Source organism: Dipteris shenzhenensis, chromosome 30 (genome assembly GCF_047967505.1).
Source record: "Dipteris shenzhenensis isolate YYH24624 ecotype China chromosome 30, Dip_SZ_1.0, whole genome shotgun sequence".
NCBI classification, from domain to species: Eukaryota; Viridiplantae; Streptophyta; class Polypodiopsida; order Gleicheniales; family Dipteridaceae; genus Dipteris; species Dipteris shenzhenensis.
The window spans coordinates 7,102,650-7,124,725 of NC_141625.1; the positions used below are offsets into that span (position 1 = coordinate 7,102,650).

General features: G+C 38.7%; 1 long non-coding RNA gene across 1 annotated transcript; it reads right to left on the reverse strand.

Annotated features, from left to right (window-relative positions):
- Window positions 1–10,336: 10,336 nt before the first annotated feature.
- On the reverse strand, window positions 10,337–11,418 carry LOC147881662 (uncharacterized). Its single transcript, XR_015543912.1, has 2 exons — window positions 11,380–11,418; window positions 10,337–10,617 (listed from the first exon to the last, which is right to left on the reverse strand). It is a non-coding gene; the product is annotated as an uncharacterized LOC147881662 (long non-coding RNA).
- Window positions 11,419–22,076: the final 10,658 nt, after the last annotated feature.

Below are 22,076 nucleotides of genomic sequence, written 5' to 3' on the forward strand. Positions count from 1 at the left end.
TATCTTGTAAATATTTTTGAATACACATCCAAAAGTATTTTACTTCACCCACTGCAATGTGTAAAGTTGCTTTATACATTCAAAAACAAAACAATGATCAATGAAAATATTCAAGTGCTACTCCTCTCCCTTAATCTAGGAGTGGTTGGTACCACATGGCACCATAAGACACCAAATCTGGGATTACATTTACGTTTGCATTAATAGGTTATAAATGTTCATTAATTACACTTTAAAGCAGCACGAAAACAACGTGATCATGTTGCTTACTGGAAAAAATCATCAAAAAATCGGATAAAAATACCATCGGTAGTATTCATATAACTGGTGGCAATATGTACATTACTGGCTGTAATATTACTAATACTGACAGTTACTATTACCATCGGTATTATAACCAATGGTAATGCTATATTACTAGTAGTGTTTTTCATATTACTGTCAGTAGTAGCTTAAGTAGCAAGCGGTATTGTGGGTTGGAGATTCATAGTTTCCTACACAGCTCGATGCAATATATTGGTGGAAAGGGCAATAGAGGCTCATCATTCGATCCGATTGTGGATCATAACCCGATCAACCCTTTGGTAAACCACGATTTGGATCTAAATAGCAAACCACGATTTAGATCTAAATAGTGATAAGGCTGAGTTGGGAAAGAAAGTAAACCACGATTTGGATCTAAATAGTGATAAGGCTGAGTGGGGGAGGGTGAGTTAGCATTCATTATACTTGTGGGTGTGGTTCGCTACTCCGATTCCTTGCATTTTGGGGAAATCGCAGACCATAAACACAAGGATTAGTGGATGCGAGTGTTTGTTGTGTGTTCTTGAGGGTGTTATATACTCCAACTCCTTGCATTTTGGGGAACTTGTGGACCATGATCATGAGTGCCAATGAATGCGATTGCTAGTGAGGAGTCTTAAGTTAAGGCATGGAGAGAAGGGGGAGACGAGATGGCAATGATTTGAGTAGAAACAGGGAATGATTTGAGTAGAAACATGAAAAGTGTTGCGACTACGAATGCACAATTAGAAATGCCTGAAACTAGAAATGCTCGTCCACAACCTTCAAGATGAGTTGTGATTAGGAGAATTTTGGATGCATCGAGTCATGCCCATGCTAGTATTCATATGCATGATAATGTTCCTATAGTTGAACAAGGAGTTGCAAAAGAGGATCTCAATGCCGAAATGGGCACTACCCTAATGCTTGATCCACCCTGTGAGGTTGTTAACTGAGATACAGGGAGAGGATTTATGTAGGTGTCATAATCCTCTCAAATAGGTATTCCATGTGCACAAGGGGGAAAACGTAAGTCACATGGTCTAGAATGGGACTTTGTCATTAATGTTCATGACTATGTTGATTGGAAATGCAAGTATTGTGGAATACAAAAATCAAGGGGAGCACCTTGCATAAGGGTTCACTTGCTTGGTGACTCAAGAAAGAGCATTCAGCATTGTGCAGCCCTTGGAGCTACTGCAACAGCTCGCACCTTGCAAAGAAGTTGCAATCTTCTTGAAAAACCCAAAGAGGATCAATTTGGAAAAGTTAAGGTGTAAGTGGAGTAGAGTCTGTAAGCACACACACTGATGTAAGTACAAGTGTTGCAGGCTTCCATGCTAGAAATCCTTGTGTGGACACTAACATGCAAGATAGATGTACACCTATGGCTCGTGAAGCTAGATCAGCAACTGCAACTCCTAATTTCAGGCAACCCACAATAGTTAAGAGCATCCAAATTCAATATCTAGAGAATGCATAGTATGTACTTGGAAGATCAATCTTGTGTGGTCAAGATATCCATTGAGTATGATCGATAACAATGATATGAGAGCTACATGGAATTGCATTGCTAACTGTGGACTAGGCTTCAAGCCCCCTTCATACCACACATTACGTCTAGCATTGTTAGACAAGGCATATGCAGAAGAGAAAGATCACATAAATCATAGCATTTTTGAGCAACTGCATAACCCTGGATGCACAATTGTCTCAGACGGGTGGACAAGCATAAAACACCATGCTTTATTGAATGTGATGGTTATATCACCACGTGGGGAGGCCTTCCACATGTCAATTGATGCCTCACATGTAAAGAATTTGGGGACATATACAACTGGTGTATTATCAAAGGTTATAAGAGAGTTAGGCCCTAAAAAGGCTATGCAGGTTGTCATGGATAATGCCAAGAGTTGTAAAAAGGAGGGTAGAATATTGCAAAGGGGGGTATACTAATCTATATGCATTTGTGTGTTGTACGCATACTTTAAATCTTGCATTGAAAGATTGGTATAAACCAGTGCCATGGTTGAAAGAGATTGTTTGTGAGGCTCGAGACATCATGAAGGTAATACAATTGAAGCAATGTCTTGAAGCAATCTTTATATCTCATGATGGTTCTACCATGTTGCAATTTCTACAAACCACAAGATTTGCCATGGACTTCTACACTTTGCAATCCTTGGTGACGAATACGAGTTTTCTTATAGAGACATTTCATTGTGCTGCATTTGAACGATGGATGTCAGAGTTGATTGATAGGCAACAAAGGAGAAAATGCATGACCTAAAAGAAACACTGGGATCCCCTACATTATGAAAATAGTTTGAGGATGTTGCTAATGTTATGAAACTTGCATTATATGCACTTAGGGCTTTGGACTCAAAGGCTCCAACAATAAAAAAAGCATGGATGCACTTTTGGATTATTAAGCAAGCTCTTATTGTGAGGAATTCCCCTACTCTGCCAGGCCAAGATAATGAGAGAAGACCATTTAATGCTACAAAATGCAAGGAATTGTGGCAATTATTTAGGCCTCAATGGGAGCAAGCTCGCAATTCCTTGCATAGTGTTGGGTACCTTTTAGATCTCGAGTAGTGGAATATGAAGCCCCAAGAGATCCCAATTGCTATGCATGACTTTCATAAGGTCGTGTGACAATATTATCCCCAAAATAATGAGTTTACAAAGTGTTGTAACGAGTTAGCCAAGTATCAATGCAAGGAGGGGTTGTTTGCATTGAACGATGTTCAAGCATTGGCAGAAACTACATTTGCTTGGAAATGGTGGATGATGAATGGTGGTAGGTGTGAGCTTCTATGCCTGATTGCAATGAGGGTTCTTTGTCAAACATGCTCAAACTTAAACTAGAGTCATTATAAGTACATTCATAGTACTTTACAAAATAGACTCTAGAGGATCATGTTGAGTGCTATCCAACTTGAAGCAGTCCCATCGTTGCAGATCCTAGAACCCTAAGAAGAGAATGAGGAAGGGAGGACTGATGGTGCAACATCTAAGGAGGATGAATCAGATGAAGATGAAGGAAATAATATTTGCCTTCCACATGGGTTTGAAGATGAGGACATCGATGACTGACGAGCATGATGAGGATAGTAAATCGTGAATTGTGGCAATGATGGCAATCATGATGATAGTGGGTTTTGAATGTCTCATTGTATTCTAATTGTGTTCTTATTTTTTAATTGTAGGTCACATGTTTAAGGTGGGATAAATTTTTTGCATTGTATCGTATTGTGTCATTGCATGCTGTTGATGGGTGGTGGTATGGTATTGTCTCATTGTGCATTGTAAATGTCTTGTATTCAGGGTTTGGGCTTTGAAGATTTGATTCTTCCATGATGCCATCGCATAGGCCTCTAGGTGATAATGCCAATTTTAGTGCTCTTGATCAGGTTCATTTGCTCAAGAGCATACCAACAACTAGCATACCACTCACCATCATATGCAATAGAAGCCCATGCGATGATGTGTGGAAGAAGCATATGCAAATTGATATTTCTTGCCTATGTAACATTCTTTTTGGCTGACTTTCGAGATAAGTATTAATTGAGAGAGAGAGAGAGAGAGAGAGTTTGTTATGAAAGTGCATATAATTATCCATGACTAGATCAGTTCTTCAATTTTTATGGCAATTTTTATGGAAAATACTTTATTCTTTAATTTTAATGCAAGATAGAAGCCTACATATTGTTTTAGGATTGCTAGTTTGCCAATTTGGATGGAATGCACATGTAAGGATTTCCTTTGTTCAATAAAATTTAATTGCAAATGCTAAATGATTTTCCATTTAGTTGCACGTTTTGATTTAGAATTGCAACTACTTTATTCTATAAATTTTAATTACTTCATATATTTATAAACTTATGATTTTTAATTGCAACCATATAAACTTATGATTTTTAATTGCAACTTTAATTTCTAAACTTATATATAAAATCAATCATATAAACTTATGATTTTTAATTGCAACCATATAAACTTGAAAGAAAATAAACTTTAAAGAACATATAACTTGAAACAAAGTCATATATTTCCATCATAGAGAATGCATACATTGTATAGAGGTGAAAGTCATGGTCTTGGTTACAGTTGTCCTAAGCCCAACACAATGTACAATGCCATTGATAGTTGGGCTTTACAAAGTGGACAAATATATCTAGTCGGCAAGTAATCTACTAGACAATAAATATGAAATTTATGGCCACAAGGCAGAGCATAATAGCCTATTGAGTTATCATATAAACATTGGCATATTGGCCACAAACAATTGTCTGAGCTATCAGAAGGAAGCGATTGTATAGCACATGGTTAAGAAGATGGATGTCGACAAATAGCTAACCATGCCTCCATGCTCGCATCTCTGATCAATGTAACATGTGCATCGTGGGCCTCTTGTCGCAACCATGTGTTGAGGTCCTCCAGACTCTTCAGCTGGGCACGTAGAGCTATAATCTCATTCTGTAGTTCTGGCTCTTGATTTACAGTCTTTCGATTTCCAAGCATTGGACTTGCTCAAACTGGGCTATGTTCTCGTCATGGAGCTATGCCACTTGTTGCCCTAGTGGCCCATATGCACCCTCTAATGCCTTGGATAGTTGTCATGACTGCAAAACCAACACCCATGGTGCTGGTTGCTAGTTCATATGTGATAATTATTGACAAAAGACCTAAGAAATGATACATCTAATATTCGAAGCATGTGAAAATTGAAATATTAAAAATATAGACCTCCAGGGGCTGAGCATACATGAACATACTTCTGGGTACCTTTCTTGAATCATTAAGAAATATTAATCTGAGCATTCGCTCATATTTTGAGTGCAATAGTTTCTAGGGATGCGTCAATTTTACGAGCAAAAACCTATGAGCAAGTTTATACGAGCGTGTTTTTCAAGAGATTTTAAAAATAGTATTTCTTTAGGAAACATGGTTTTTACACTTTTATTTTCATTAGAACTAGATCCCTTTATCATAAAAATATACAAACTAGTCACTCATTCATTTTTACATAACATAAATCTTCTTATTCATAGACATCCCTTTGTACCCTTGTTATTACCTTAAAAAAGTATTGAAAAATAATTCATTTAAGAAACGTCCCTCATAATCACTCTCAACATAATAATATTATACATAAATAATTACTTATTAAACACATTTATATCATATGGCAATATCTTTCAAGTGTTTTTATAGTATTAATAACAATATATTTATGGACATGTTTCTACAGAAGTTTAAATTACTGTAAATAAGTATTAACTTGGGCTTATATATCACTCTCATAAAATACATGTAATATTTAATACTATATATGCAAGGTTTTCCAAAATATAACCCCATAGATGTGCTCAAATGGGGTTTTCCGATCAATTTGAGTGGCTGAATGACTATATTTGGACATTGGATGTGAAAGTTATGTCACTTTTAAAAGTGCTGTCCAAGGTAGTTTCGCCAGCGAAACTACCTTGAAAGACCTTGTTCAAAGGGGTTTCGCTGGCGAAACTACCTTGATGGCTTGCTTCAATGAGTTTTCTTTGGAGAAACCCTTTCATGAAGATAGGGTGAGAGAGGTTTTTCAATGTCACCCCCTATTAAGTAAAAAGTTGTAAGAAGGATCATAAGGGAATTTTCATAGAAAAGTCTTTCAAACTCAAGATATTACAAGCGGAGCTTTGTCGCTACTTTACATACACAATGCTCTCATCGCTACATGTGGGTTTCTTCAAAAGCCATCCCATTATGTTCTCACCATTCCCAAAGATTCACATAAAGATTCGTGTATAAAATAGGCATTCCTATAATACTTTTCATATTTCTAAGTGAAACTATGTTTTCTTCTGATCCATTTTTGTCATATTTTTGCATAGTTGGAAGCTTTTTTTTTCCTTCGCTCGGACGCTCGGAAGATTTCGCTCGAAAAATGCTCGTCCCGAGTTTCTAGCACATGCTTGGGCACTATACTGGCAATGCTGCATAGTTGCTCAAATTGCAAGCGTTGATGCTCGACATGTTGAGCCTCTTTTTCAGCCTCTTCTTGCATCAATAGATGCTTGCCCTCTCTTTTGGAACCTTCTAGTTCCCTGGGCAGAGGATGATTATCCTCTCCTTGTGACATTCTCATAGGAAAGAATTGCTTGTTGGTAGAGAGCGAAGTGTGGATGAATGCTCGATGTGCGACAGTATGCAAGGTCCACATGCATCAAATTCTCAACATCTGTGAGGCACCGATGTGTGATGTAGGATGCAAGATGCATTGCCACATGCAATATGATCGATGCAAGATGAAGATGTTACATATCCCATGCAAGATGCAAACTGTTACATATGCTATGAAAAATAAGTTATAACAAAATTACTTTAATTTAACAAAATGCACATGTTGCAATATTTATTTACGTCAAATGGTAAAAATTAAACGTTATTTTTGAACAAGAATTTCATTACAATAAGTTTGATACATAGGGTCCAAAAAGTATTACAAGACCAAAAAGATGGCTTATTTTGCAAGCCTAAATGCAAGGATCTCTTCCATAGGCCTCATAGCCAATTCCCCCTCACATTCTACTCTCTTTAAGATATCACTGGTCTTTCTAGGTGGCTTTCTCTGATTAGCAATGTGATGCATCATTTGTTCTTTTGCATGATGCTAAATTGCATTAATGACATGAGAAGGAGGCATTTTATGATCATCCTCAATGTAACTCCAGGCATCTTCAAAAAATTGAATCATCTCAACAATGATCCATCCCAATTCATATGTATCTACATGGCATGTATATCTACCTCTTAATGCTACTTCTAGTAGCTTAGGTGCAAGACATTTTTTTGCCCATGCTCTTCCTCTTTCCTATGAACTCACTCAGCAAAGTCGGCATCTGTCTCAAATGCTTGAATGCCTTTCAACTCTCCGAGATGTCCATGGCAATCCCCCAGTTTATGATGCCTACTCGGCATCTAGACTTTCCAAGAAAATCCAACAAGATATTTCCCTGGTGTAGGTCTGTGTGCATCCACCTTCCAGCGTGCAACAGCCTTGCTAAACCATCCATAAGTGCATGGATGATATGGAGGAGATTCTCACAAAAGACATTGATTTGGGAGATATCTTCCTTCTCTAATGTAGCTTGGACTCCCTCCATTGCTGTGGCAATCATATCCACTCATCCCCTTAGAACATGGTGGAGTTAGCATGTGAACCTGCCCTGGTCCATTAGTAGAATAGCTGCAATGGGCCACTACCATTAAAGTATGGCATTATGGTCCATAGTGGCTCTCCTTGGGTTGTTGTGATCACACATACAAGGATTGGGTGTAACATATGCATGAGTTTGTATCTCCTTGCTTCTCATGTGTGCATCCCAATATTGCCCTTGTACTTCTTTCTAGCATATTCCATGTGATGTGGCAACCCTACAGCTCCTATCAACCGCACTTTAAATATAGTGCCATAAGTACCAAAGCTGATTTTCTTGCCCACTTATATCTCCCTCTTTGTGACATATGCCAAGTGTGACACTCTATCTATGTTACTAGCAGTCTCTACAAGCAATGCATTACGGCTTTGGTTTTTGTCTACAACCCTCTCATCATCTAATAATAAATATCAGTGTTCAAAAATTGCATTTGAATGGAGATGGAGTATAGGTGAGATCTTCCCTAAGAGGGCTTGGAACTTGCTTTGCTTCTCCCTCTTCCACTCCCATAAAGAGGACATTATAGCTCATAGAGTCTACGTGGTATACAAGAGCATCAGCTTGCTATATATTTAAAAGCCTTGAATGGAAATCAAATATGAAATGGACTTGACAAAACGATCTTAATTATTCACTTGATGATAGGCTTTTGAGGTTTGCAGAGGTGAACCACAAGCATTGGTGCTAGAGCCACTATACATCTAACTTTTTGTGTTAGAGTCTTGTTAGTAGATAGACATAAACCTTACATATAACATTTTTGCAGAATACAATAGAATAGGTATGTTGTGTGGTTTCTTTGAACTTCCATGCTTTCTAAAAGAAATAGTGCATCCTCATGAATGGCTTGGTTCATGCAATTCTTTATTCTATGGGCCACGGGCCATCAATCCAAATTCATGCAATCTGCTCATTAATGGTGATGGTTTCGATCCTTTCCCACGTCCAACCTTGAGGGTCGTGATAGGGGTTAGCTTGTGCGATTTCTTCTAACTCTACCCTCCTGGTTAGTTCCATCCATTAAAAATTTCATTGCTTTTTTGGCATGACTACCTTAGTCTTCTGCTTCATATATAGCTTGTGAAGATGATGCCATTGCAATTTACTATGAACTGTAAGAAACCTAAATAGAAATGAAAAATTAATTTCAACCACATGAACATTGCATAATGGGCAGAAAAACAATCGCTTGCATGAATATAGATTAGAACAAAGCATGCACTTTTTGGTAAAGAATTTAAAAAATTGAGCCACACATTCATGAAGTACTATTGCAAAACATTCAAAATTATTCAAAACTATAGATAGATTGTGTTTATTTTGAGCCACAAATGCATGAAGTATTATTGCAAAACAATCAAAATTCTTCAAAATTGGAGACATAGTGTGTTATAATATAACAGTCCTTGATAGTCAAATTTACACCGTGAAAATTTTAAAGAAAGAGCTAATTCTCTATCAGAAGCATGCCTTCATCTATAGATCGATGGTGTTTATTTTGAGCCACACATGGATGAAGTGTTATTCCAAAACAATCAAAATTCTTCAATTGTAAACATAGTGTGTTAAAATACAACAGTCCTTGATAGTCAAATAAACAACATGAAAATTCTAAAGAAAGAGCTAATTCTCTATCAAAAGCATGCCTTCATCTCCTCCATGGGTCGCATTTCTTTGTCCTCCATGACATTATGGGGGTGTAATTTGGTCAAGATAGCTTCCATACCGGCACAACTCGTATGTTTTTCTTTTGTTAGAAAATTTTGACGTTCATCTAAGTGTTTAATTACAACCGCATTCTTGACAGAGTTGTCTTAACAAATTGTTGCATAATCACTGAGGAAGGTGGCCATTTCTCTAAACAACCAACCCACCACAGAGCAGTTTGATTGCACTTACCATGATCCCTTTGCTTATGGACATGCATTAGTCACATAAATCCCTTTCACAAACCAAGGAAATCTTGCAGGGGGATTGTGATTCAAATCTTGCTCACAATGACTACCAATCTAATGTAAAGACTTGCCCTAATCAATGACCTCTACCTGCACAGATTGATTGTCACTAGTGAAATCAAGCAAGTAGTTACAAGCATTCAAATCTGTGTGTATAAAATTTGATGAGTGCACAACTCTCAATGCACTCCCGATTGCTACAGTGATGGACATTGATCATTAACAAAATAGCCTTGCTTACAACTTCATGACAGGAGATCTCCAATCCATGTGAGGCTCTTCGCTCGGTGAGAAACTATTTATCCATCTAGAGTATGTTTTGAAGGAGGAGGGAGACACATGAGCATATCATGGATACTTCCTTATGCTTCCTTGCATAACAATGCTAGCATTGACCTCTTACTCAGTTTTTCAATGATTAATTTGGCAAATCCTTTTAGGAAGGCCTTGATTACATGCAAATTTGTATCTAGATTGCTTTGCATGAACAAAAGAGTCACTAAAAGTTCATTTTTTGGCATTCATAATGTAGTACAACTTATAATTTAATCTATTCTGACTTTGTCCTTCATAGGTACTACTTGTATTACTTTTGTTTGGTAGTGTGTGTGAATTTTTTCATTGGCATATGGTCCTATTACAATTCAAAGAGACAAGATAGTATGGAATATGGTATGAGAGCTTACGACAAGATGTCACAAAGCAACCCAAAGTATATTGATCCCTAAGAAGATACAACTCACACTTAGGACTTCCAATACCACCAAGCATTTTTCTTCATAATTAATGATCAAGACGAGCATAAGTCCTTGTCCTAACATACTTTTTCAAATCATAGAGTGCAGATAATGAAGAAGAGAGCAAATACACTCTTGGTGCATCAAAAGATGATAAGCATTCAAGGACTACATTACATTTTCTAATACAAGATACTCTCGTTTACTTTCTCATTGGGGAGCTAGGTCTGATGACAATGCCAATTTTCTGTATGCCAAAAGGCCTTCTCGGCTGGTACCTTGTGTAAACACCTAGATTACAATGGCTGGTACCTTGTGTAAACACCTAGATTACAATGGGCGATCTTTCTTAAATACCCTTGACAGCACCTTCTGAAAACATATTTAGGCCGCTGGAGTACGTAAATCACCGTCAGTCAGCCCCTGTAGAACCAATGGAAGCTCAGATAAAGAGAATTCTGCCTGTACGCTAGCTCTGCTAACGAGGTGACAAAATGCAAAACCAATCATCACATAGAGTCTAGCAAGCGTAGAGAGTATTCATAAATTCACCTGTAGCTCCCCACTGAAGATTGTCTAACGGGTCTATACAATACTCTCACGCTGTGTGGTGATAACGAATTAAAGCAGCACTTGTATATGGCTAATCATACATTACAACGCAACGCCTCTTACCACAAGGTGTGATGAACTGACCTCTAAAGCCGCTTTGGAAAGAACGGCCAGTTTATTCGAAAGCATGTCAAACATAAAGAGTTATGAAGATGAGACTCATGAGAGCATCGACAAAATTTCTAGCAATGATACGGAGAGGATATACAACATAGGACATCACATCGTCCATTCTGTATGCATAATCTCAAATTGAATTCAGTTGCCCATCAGAAAAACCGTGCCAAATTCCAGGCAATTGCTGAGCGCGGTTTTAGAGAAACGCAAATGGACAATGATACTGCACAGTGAAAGGCAAAGACTAAGCTACTACCGAAATGCAACAACAGGTATCGCCTCAGCATTGAGAGATTGTGGGTTTGGACAGCCGAATTGGACAAGGCTTCAGAGACGACACTCAATAGTGAAGCGTAGCAACCAGTCAGCTCATGAACATCAAAAGCGCAAACCGAAGATACATACCTCGACCTTCGAGCGCAATCCTGACCGAAAAACTGAGAGGCAAGAGCGTACCTGCGGGCCGAGCTGGAGGCATCAGAAGACAAGGGATCACTTCTTGCCGATTCCAAAGAAGCCACCACCGCCCTGCTTCTTGGGAGGGGACTTCTTTGGGGCGGGGGAGGGCTTAGGGGGGGCACCATTCTTGGCGTCGTCGGCCTTTTGGAGGATAGGATCGGTTTCGAGGATGTCGTTCTTATCCAAGGCGTCAGTGAGCCAATCGAAGAGGCCTTTTTTCTCGCCTTTGTTGGTGGCAGCACTCATGACGATGGAGGAGGGCATGGCGAGGAGGCCAAAGGAAGCCATGGGAGCGGAGGGGGAAGGGAAGAGAAGGGGTTGGCTATGGCGATGGACTAAGCTTCGCTACAAGGCACACACGCTTACACACGCTTGCCACAGTTTTGGGCTACATACAATCACAAAATGTAAGAGGTGGGCTTTGTCTTGGTTGGTTGGTTCACCTTGCAACTCTCTCCTTATCCACTCTCTCTCTCTCTCTCTCCCCTTGTGCATTATTAATATGGGCCTTTTCTTATCCTCTCTCTCCTTCACCCAACACCCCCCTCACATTTCCCACATCACCAATGCACACCTTAAGTCACGTTTCACATATGCCTACCCTCACATCTTACTCATCTCACCCCATCCCCAAACTAAGATCGTGCCGCACTTTCTGTCCTTTCACACGCATTTGCTTACCATGCGTAGAAAAATGTGCTACCAGGTACGTCACACCTAGGTGAGGATTAAACAAAAGTTGGGCAGCCTTAATATGTCGCCCAAGAGAGTGTTTGGCAGAAGTGAGCCAATCACTGGCCACACACAGGACTCAAACCTAGCTCCCCAGGTTCCAATCTGATGCCTTACCAAAACTGGACCAGCTCTGTTTAGTGACAAGCTCTATAATATATATGTTATCTATACTATATATAATTGACATTGTTCTCTCTTAAAACTCGGCACTCTCTCTGTACACGTGTCACCTTCACAAAGCTCCCAAAATGAGGTTTTAGAAAAGTGAAATTACAACTCGAGAATTGGCCCATGAGTGGTCTAGATCATCTTGGTTTGTTTTATGTCTATTACTCTAGACTTAGGATGTGGGTAGTGTTGATATTCCAAGGTGTGTCTATTTAACATGCCTCGAGTGTTGATTGTCTACTACAAATAATAAATATATAATAGTTGTGTTATGTTCTTTCTTTGTTCTTTTGTGAGTACAATGCTTTATCATGAGTGGTTCTAACACTTGTGTAATTGACTATAATTTTGCTATTTTTTTAACCCACGACTTCTCTTTCTTGTTATTCGAGTTTAATTTAAACTAGTTAGATTACTGACATAACCATTGTTGCATGCTTTAGATCATTGTCCAATTATTCATAAGCTTGCATTGCTTCATATTGTAGGATTGACAAGGGAGCAAATTCAAAATGTTATATCTACCTAGAAGAAATGCAAGCCCATATTTCTTATACTTGTTCATATAAACTTTCATACATATAGTGCAATTCAAGTGCAGGAGATTGTGTGTTGATTTTATCTTCAATTGTTTGGGGATGTGCTAGTTTAAAATGAACCCGTTGCTTTGGGGATGCCAGTGTATGCATTTTATCCTCAATTATTAGGGGATGTGATAGCTCAATGGGATGTGGTAGGTTCAAAAGGACCTTTTGCTTTGCCTATTAATGGAGAAAAGCTTTACATGTGGATGTCTAAGTGGAAAGAGATGAAAGCATTTGTTAATAGGAAAAGTGTAAGAGAGAAAGGGCTCAGAAAGGGCCAGTACGAGGCATGACATCAATTGCCTTGACACATTTTGTGGCCATGACTAATGAGATACAAGGTGATGTTAATGTCGGTTTAGAAGAGGGGAGGATAGATATTGAATGTGTATCCAATATGCAGACATGTGTGCTTTTGATGTGCACTTTCCATTAATAACATTGTGGATTCACAAGCAATTGGGTAAGGGAGTTGAAGGAAAGGAGCATCTAGTGCAATTTGCGGGTGTACCATATCTTCGACCAACTATGTCATATGTTACAAAGAAAAGTAGACTCAAAGATGCATGCAATCATGCTTCATTAAAGACTAAGTTAGTGATGACAATGATGCATAGAGTAATCAATTAAGCAATAGGGTTTACACATGATGCATAGAGTAATCAATTAAGCAATAGGGTTTACACATGACAAGGAGCTATGGGCTATCAATCCATATTTTACAACCCCTAAATAAAAGCTCAATGCCAGTATCAACATGTAAGGAAACAAGCACTACTTACATGAAACTATAGCATCAAGACTTGGATTTGCTACAAAGAAAAAGAATGGTATCTCACAAAATGAAATGATACCAAGTCCTCTCGGAGGTCAATGCTAGAATTAAAAGGCTTGAAAAGAGGCCATGTTTGCACCTTTAGCATCTAGGAAATTAGGCATCATATTAGCAGTAGAAGGAGATGTTAGCAAGTATCAAAAAAGGCTTCAATTCTAGTGACTTTGTGAGGCCAACATCCCCAAATAGACTCACGTTTGGACAAAAATCCAAGGGCATGGCCAAAATTGGTAAAAATTATGTGTCTTTCACCTAGGGATTGATGTTACATTGCCTAGGTTGTAGACTTTCTTAATTTCATGAGAGTTTTGGTTTTCACTCTAAGAGTTGATGTTAGCATCGAATTCTTCTTAAAAACAAGCCAGTGTTTTTTCATTTTCCTCTGGTTTAGTCAATGCTAGCATTTAGCCCAAATCTTCACACTTTAGCCCAATTGAGTCAATGATCCAATTAGCCCAAATCCTCACAATTTAGCTTAATTGCTCAATGCTAGCATTGATTGATTGATAAATTTTGATTGATGTTTGGTTGCTTTTCCTCAAAATTTGATGTTTGCATCAATTGAGGAGAAAAATTTTGCTACATACCATTAGATGCTTTCCTAAACTGTTGATGCCTCAACCCAATACAAGTTTGGAAGACCCTTCTCAATGCGCATTACTCTAGCATTTTCTACTAAAGTCCTATTCTTCCTTTCAACTAGTGCATTTTTTTGAGGGGTGTCTACACATGTGAGGTATCTACCTTTAGCAGTGTTTGATAAACTCATGTTCTTCCTTTCAACTAGTGCATACTATTGAGGAGTATCTACACATTTGTCTTTGTATCAACTATCTTGCGAAAGTTCATGAATGTGGAAGACATGTATTCACCTCCTCTATCTAGCTCTAGGACTTTTATCTTACCTATTTGGTTCTTTTGAACTCTTGAAATTTGAAAAAGTCTTTCTCTTTGAGAAAACAGACCCAACAATTAAAAAGTCAAGCATTACATAGCACCATTGATGTTGTAGGTCTATGCATAACCTCCTACATTTGTATGTATCAAATCATGGGTACCTTCTGCTCTAGATTTGCTTCACCCAAAGTTGGATTTTGATTGTCTATCGAATCAACATGCTTCAAAATTTTTCCAAGAAATTGAAGTTTAGGAACGCAAATTTTCATATTCAAATTTCTTGATTGTATCAAACTTTTAAAGGTTACATGACCATATCTCTTGTGCATATTGTAGAAAGTGGCATCAACAACTGATGTTGAACCGACATGGCATGCAAGTCTAGTACTAAAGCTAAAGAATAAGCTTCCTTATTTGATTTATTTTCCAACTAGTTGATTGAATCCTTTGGCTTTGTCATGGCTTGTACATTTATCTCCATCAAATAAGACTCTAGACAAGGACTATGCTTTTCCTTTGAATTGGATTTGGCATGTTACCTAGTGTAGATAACATTCATGAAACCTTCTAATGGCTTGATTTCTATAGACATTCTTGATGTCATGTCAAATGATATGATGAACCACTATCAACGTACCATGAATCATTATCTGCATGGTTAACATTCTGTCTAGCTATGTAGACGTGCGGCACCCCCATCGAGGGCGATTTGTTACAGCAAAGAAAGTCAAGAATCATAATGTCGTTTGTTTAACAATATATAATACTCAAACACGGCTTCAAAGCAATCATGGACTTGGCACTACCGCAATGGAGTGAGTGACGAATCTGAAGCTCCCGTCCATCGTATGTAGCTGCATGCAAGAGAACATCATCTATATATGAACAAATAGCGAACACTTTAGAAACTCCTATAAATACCTCCCTACCATAATGTCTTTTGAGTATTATGGTAATTCAATCAATTTAAAAGACTTTCCCTAAACTTTAGCAATCCCATATTTGAAGCTCTCATATAACAATGTATACCATATTCCTTGGATAAGTAGGAAAAAGATATTGGAAACCTCATACTTGAAGCCATTATAATTGATCATAAATTAATCTCTAATACATTATCAAATATGGGAAGGCAAGGTAGGGATTTTAAAAATATTCCCAATTCTCTAAACCTAAGTACTTTTAAGGAAATGTGATCTCTACTGAACTCCTTCCTACCATAATATGAATTAGGGAGAAGTTGTAACTCTCATATACATCTTGAAATTTTTTATTTTTCTCTTTTATAACTATAAAAAGTATAATTTTAAGCATACCATTGCATAGATCATTAAATTTTCAACATTTTTCCTTTTTACAGCTCCTTAATCTGAGTTAAGGAGCAAAAGTTATGACCCCTTCTGCATAGGCTCTCCAATGGCATTCCGCCGGCGGAATAGGGTTGGGGCAAGCTCTTCAAACCATATTCCTCTAGCAAAATATACTTAGAGGGTCTATTAAAAAGGTACTATTTATTTTTCTTAGGTAATCTCAAGCAACCGTAAAGAGGATATTTGCTCAAAATTTCATGATCCAAGCAATGGTGAAAGGAAAAGAAAGGATTTTTGAAAGTCATAAAATAGTCACCACTTGGACATTATATATGTATATTATATAAAGGTATATTTATATCTATATCTATTTATCAATGTTTCATATTTACTTACATATTCCTTGAAATAACTTGGAATTTTTTGCTCCCCAAAAATGACTTGAGCCTATATATTTTGACCCCTCCCCTCTTTTGTCTGCTCGTCGCTTGGGGGTTTTTGCTCGGAAAATGGAAACCCCCAAATATTAAAAAGACAATGAGGATTTATGCTCAAATATGAATGGCCATAGTTGCATGCTTAGAGCTCTTTCTCTCTATGTGTGCATCTCACTTAGTAGAATACAACTAGCTTGAAGACTCCTTCAAGCTTTGTCTCTTCATCTTGCTTGCTAGCCAATAGAACTCTACTAAATTAAATTAAACGCAATTTATCCCTTTCCAACTTGCCATTGCCTCTTATATAGCATCGAAGCATGTCAATTTTGAAACTGCCTCATCTACCCTTGACCAATGCTATTAATTTTACACTTGCTTCTTAAGATTCTTGCCGATTGGTGCTTATGGATTTGTCCCGTAGTGCTTAATGAGTCTTTTGGCCCGTCCTCCTACCATGCTACCCATTTCCTCTTCAGCCATGCTCCTTTGTGAGTCAATGTGTGGTGTATTACAATCTACATTTTTTTGGAACCTAGCTTGTTATGTTTTAGACCCCAAAGGAAACTTAGGTGTGGGGTTGGAGGTTCTAGCCATGCTTTAAAGTTTGGGGCCTGAGAGATATGTCACCATCAAAATGGTCTACACGTTGCCATTATGCCTTGTGTAGAGGGTAGTGTTGGGCGACAGTGGAACCAAGTCTGCATGAATGCATAGGCATTGCTATGCACTTTCCTGGTGAGGATTGGCTATCCGACTACTTAGGTCCTAGGTTGGCTCAAAGAGGATCAATGGAGCAATGGGGTTGGTGTCTGGTGTGGTGACCTTGGGTGGCCAACAATATACCATGTTTAGGAACAATGGCACTTCAAGGTAGAGTTACAATATCTCTTTCCATTTCTCTATAACATGTACCACATGCAAGTGGATGATGCCTTTATGCATGAACTTGAATTGCACCCATTTGTGTCCTACCTGTCTTTTTGTTTATTTATCACTGGTCCTTGATAGACTCCATGAGATACACCCACATTGAATGTGACTCAATGAGGGTGATAGCTAGCAATTTCTCAACAAGGGAGAGGATATTGGTGAAGAAGGGCAAGTTCTTTGTCGTGGGAATTGACAATGCCAATTTTCAGTCCATGATGACCCACCTTTCTTCTCAATACCATTCTTGTTTATTTTTGTTCTTGCTCCATCTTATGTCATTTTATCATAGAGGTTCAACATGGTTGAAAATCATTGAGTGGCAACATTCAGGCAAGAGGTTGGTGCATGGGAGTGGGCGAGGAAGGTCCTACCTTGACTGCCAAGGTTTGGTATTTTACTACCCAACCTTATTTCAAGGGATGACACATAGGCATCTATTGTTAGAGAATCAAATGTTATATGGAAGTAACACATCCACGGTGGAAGGAAGGAGATCAACATCATAAACTTCCTTTATTGGGTTAGGCACTACAAAGGCAAGAGCGGCTTAGGGTAGCTTTGTTCAACCTTGCTCGATCTAGATTTGGGTAAACTCCCAATCACAGTTCAAGAGGCTGATGGTAGAGGGGGTGCGATAGACATTGAGGGCTATAAGGACAGATCTTCCTTTCTACCTTTATGTAGATAAGGTCTTCTTCTTAGATCCTGTGGAGTCTTGGACCTATGTGTGGCATGATGACATGAGGTGGCCATATTCAAATCATATAGTAGGTATCTTGAGATCTAGTGTCTTCCTTGGGCTCATTTGGTTTGCATCACCTTGGGAGCTTTGAGGGATGGTTGTCAAGGACTCGAAGGACTCACATCAAATAATGGATTTGGTTGAAGGTCTTCATTTGGTTGTTTCTTGTTGATATGATATTGCTCAAGCTCTAATTTGAGGGTGTTGCACCCTATAATAGTCTTTCAAGCTCATTCTACTCCAGTATCACTATCCCTTTTGTCTCCATGTGGAGAATTTTCTTGTAGTGGTCCTTGCAACTTTGCTTTCGGTACATTGCCTTGGTCACAAGCTAGGTTGTTTCTTAACTACTCATTCTCATGCCTCTTCTTGAGTCACCTGCTCAATGATCCATTGCTAAAGTATGGCTCAATGAGTTTGAGCTTGATTTTGCATGAGTAGAGCTTGCTTTCATAGAGTTTATCTTGTGCTCATTGTATACCAAGACTTGAGGCCCCAATTCATTGAATTGCTACATATTTCCTTTGCTCCCTTATGACTCAATTGATCCCAAGTCTTTTATACTTGTCTTGCCTTGAGGTTTGTTCGGTTGATGTAAAACAAATTGGGTATACCGATAGGCTCCTTAGGCACCGTGGGGTCACAGGAATACAAATTTTGATTTGATGATTTTGGGCTATTGATATGTTGTCTTTGGGGGGGGGGGGTGACAGACTGCACCACATGGCTTGCTTATGATGAACTTGCCTATCATTGCACAATGGGTGGAGTCAGATCCCTTGACTGATCCTTGGATTGATGTATATCTTGGGCACCACCATGGCATCCCCTTGATTTGGGTGATGCCAATGAAGTCTCCAATTGTGCTAACCATGCCAATGTGGATGGTTTTACCCAAGATAGTTTGAGACTGTATGCTTTTCTTTCTCAAGATTGTGATTGGATAAGGGGCACACATTGCATCTTTGTGTGTATCGTCTTGCATCCTTATGAAGAGTTGGCCACGAGAGTCATGCTTGGAGGATTTGCGCTTACAAAATGACCTTCTGCGGGTCCGTGATGTGCTTCAATGAGTGCTGCTTCTTGTTCGTGTGGTAGCACATAGTGCAACAACACATCTCCAAGATTTTTTTTGTAGAGTTGGCCTACTATGACTTCAAATGGTTCTACTCCGCAAGGCCAATCTTTTTCTTTAGTCTTTATTTAGGTACCTTGGCATTAACCCTTTAGTAAGAAAATACATCTATTCATCATATCATGGCCATGGAGTATTAGGTGTATCTCATTGTCTTGTTCTTCTTTTGGGTTTGCTTCGAATACTGCAAACAACTCAGTATCCGAAAAGTCATCAAGGATTTGGTCGCTGGTTCTCCAGACTCAAGTCTTGATAAGTAATCTGCAAGGACATGCTCAGTACCCATTCGATGAATGACGTTGAATTCATACTCCTAGATGAAAAGCGAAATGGCATCCCAGTAAGTAGTGCCCAAAAAATTTTGACTGAGAAAATCATTCTGAGTCCTTCATGTTTCATGATTGAATAATTGTCTTCCAAACTTTCCTCATCCGTCTCAAGGTCACTATTGCTGTGCTTCTTTGATTTGCTCAGTCTCTTCTTTCCTTTACTCTTGGATGATTTGTAGGTCTTTGTGACTCTTCTATGTAATGAAGTATCAGCCTGAATTTCTTGATTAATCACATCAGTAAGGGTTGTGTTTACTCTGTCCATTGTTGCTAACGCCATCCGGAGGTCACGTGACAACCCAAAATGAAGTAGTCATTGAGGACCTCATTTGGCGAGCTCTAGATAATTGGCACTCATTGCAAGAGTTGGCAGAACTGGGCCGCATAATCCTCGACATCTTGATCATCCTAATTAAGGCGTTGCAATCCCTCCAAAGTTTGCAGAATCGTCTTTTCCTTGCGAAACCACATCAAGAATGCTCCGTAGTCTCGTTGAATGTTGCGAAGTAGTCCAACTCATACTCTGCTAGCCACCTTGCTGCCTTACCTCGAGAATAGACTAAAAAATTGCCTCCTTGTGGGCTACATTGACCGCACCTGGAATGTTTAGTGTGTAGACTTTGTCGAATTATCGAATGCGAGCATCTAGATTTCCTTTAATTTTCCCACAGATCTTGTGTACTTCACATGCGCCTGCGGTGCCATCGAAGCATGCCCTGGACTCACTATTGGTGTCGTTGGTGGTGTCAAAAACAATTGTTGAATCACTGTTCTAGGGCTTGTCATGAGTCTAGTGCACTCCTTTGAATATTGTATAGACAAATGTAAGCATGTAACAATCAACAAACATTGTGTAGAGGGGGGTCCAAATGAGTCTCTACATACCCTATAGACAATGTAAGCAATCACAATTAATAAAAATTAGGTTGCCTTTGTTTGGGGGGAAACATAGCATCGACACTTTTTGGTTTTAACTATAATAATGATGGAATAGCATTATAATGGCCCCTTTTTTATTTTTAATGTTTAGCAATCTATTTCATAATTGCCAACACATATAGAAACCTTTTGTGGTTACTAAACACATTAAAGAACCGAATGTGTACCATGACGTTTTTATTGCTTGTGTTCATCATATTCATCCCCATGCATTGATGGTGCCCACTTGAATTATGAGGAGACCAATAATTTACATGTAGCTTATTTCTTCTTTGTGCAAAACTACTTTCTAGACATTAACAAAGCAAAGGAATGGTATCTGTTATGCATTTAAAGTTTGATGTGTAGGAAAATTAACATCGTGCAACATTTGAGAATGGAAAGACAAGCAATGATGAAAACAAATAGTTGGCCATGGTCTGATGGAGGGGCCTATAAAACCTTCTTGAGTTAAATCTTAGGGAAAGGAGAGGGAAAAAACCTTAGCAACTTGTTGCTGCATGTGTAAGGGTTATGCTTTACATGGCATGTAGACATGGAAACATGTGGTGCATGGGCTACGTGTTCCATGCGAAGATGTGGGCGGAATGGTTTCTCATTGGAATTCAAATAGGTAGGAAGTGATGTGCACAGCAGTGATGTGAGTCCCAGTATTTACAAAAAACATTTTACTTAACATATGGGAAAAAAAAAGGCTTTAATTTTTTTTTGTGGTAAGAGTCATTGTATTAAAGTAACAAAAGGTAGGAAAAGGTAGAAAAAAAGGCTTTAATTGAAATTTGCAAGCAACAAGATCCATGAAATTTCGAAGTTTTAAAATCTTTTACTTTCAAGTTTGAATATTAATTTTGAAAATTTGCCATTGACCTGACATTAAACCTCAGTTTTTTTGTAAACTAGATGTGATGTGAACCAAGAGAGCATGATGAGGGAGAGAGAATAATGGAGGGGCTCACCATGAACCGACATAGGGACAATTGGTAAGAAGAAACATGGGGGCTCATAAATGGACACATGTAAAGACAAGTCAATAGGAAGAATTAGTGGATATGGAATATTTGTTCTCCTTTGCTTGCAGCCTTAGCAATGGTTTGAGTTTTGCAAAGCTAAAAATCGTGATTATTTCTATTTGTTCTAGCAACGTTGGCAGGATGGTATTTATGGTGATTGGTCCAAGTATGCTCCTTGTAAGAGGCTTTAATGCATGCATTTAGTGACTTAGTCCTCTCTCTCTCTCTCTTCTTCTCTCTCCCCTCTCCCCTTTCTCTTCTCCTTTTCTCTCTCCTTTCTTTCTCCTCTCTCTCTCTCTCTCTCTCTAGGCAAGTCCCCCCCCCCTCTCTCTCTCACACACACACACACAATGCTCTCTCTTAAGCATTTCACTCACCCATAGGCAGGCCTAATGAATGATACATATATATCATTCACCTTGTTAATTGTTGAGCCATTTTAATGTGCCTTCTTCTAGCTTCCTTTTAAATGCTTTCCTACTTTCAATTCATCCCACCTCCCCCATCACCGTGCAATCTCGACCCCCTTTTCTGCGTACCATCTCCATTGCACCTCCTTAGCTTCTTCCCAATACGCTTCCTCATCCCTCCCCTTTGTTTGCTACCTCATCAAATCTCTTATCCTCCAGTCTCCCCTGCCTTC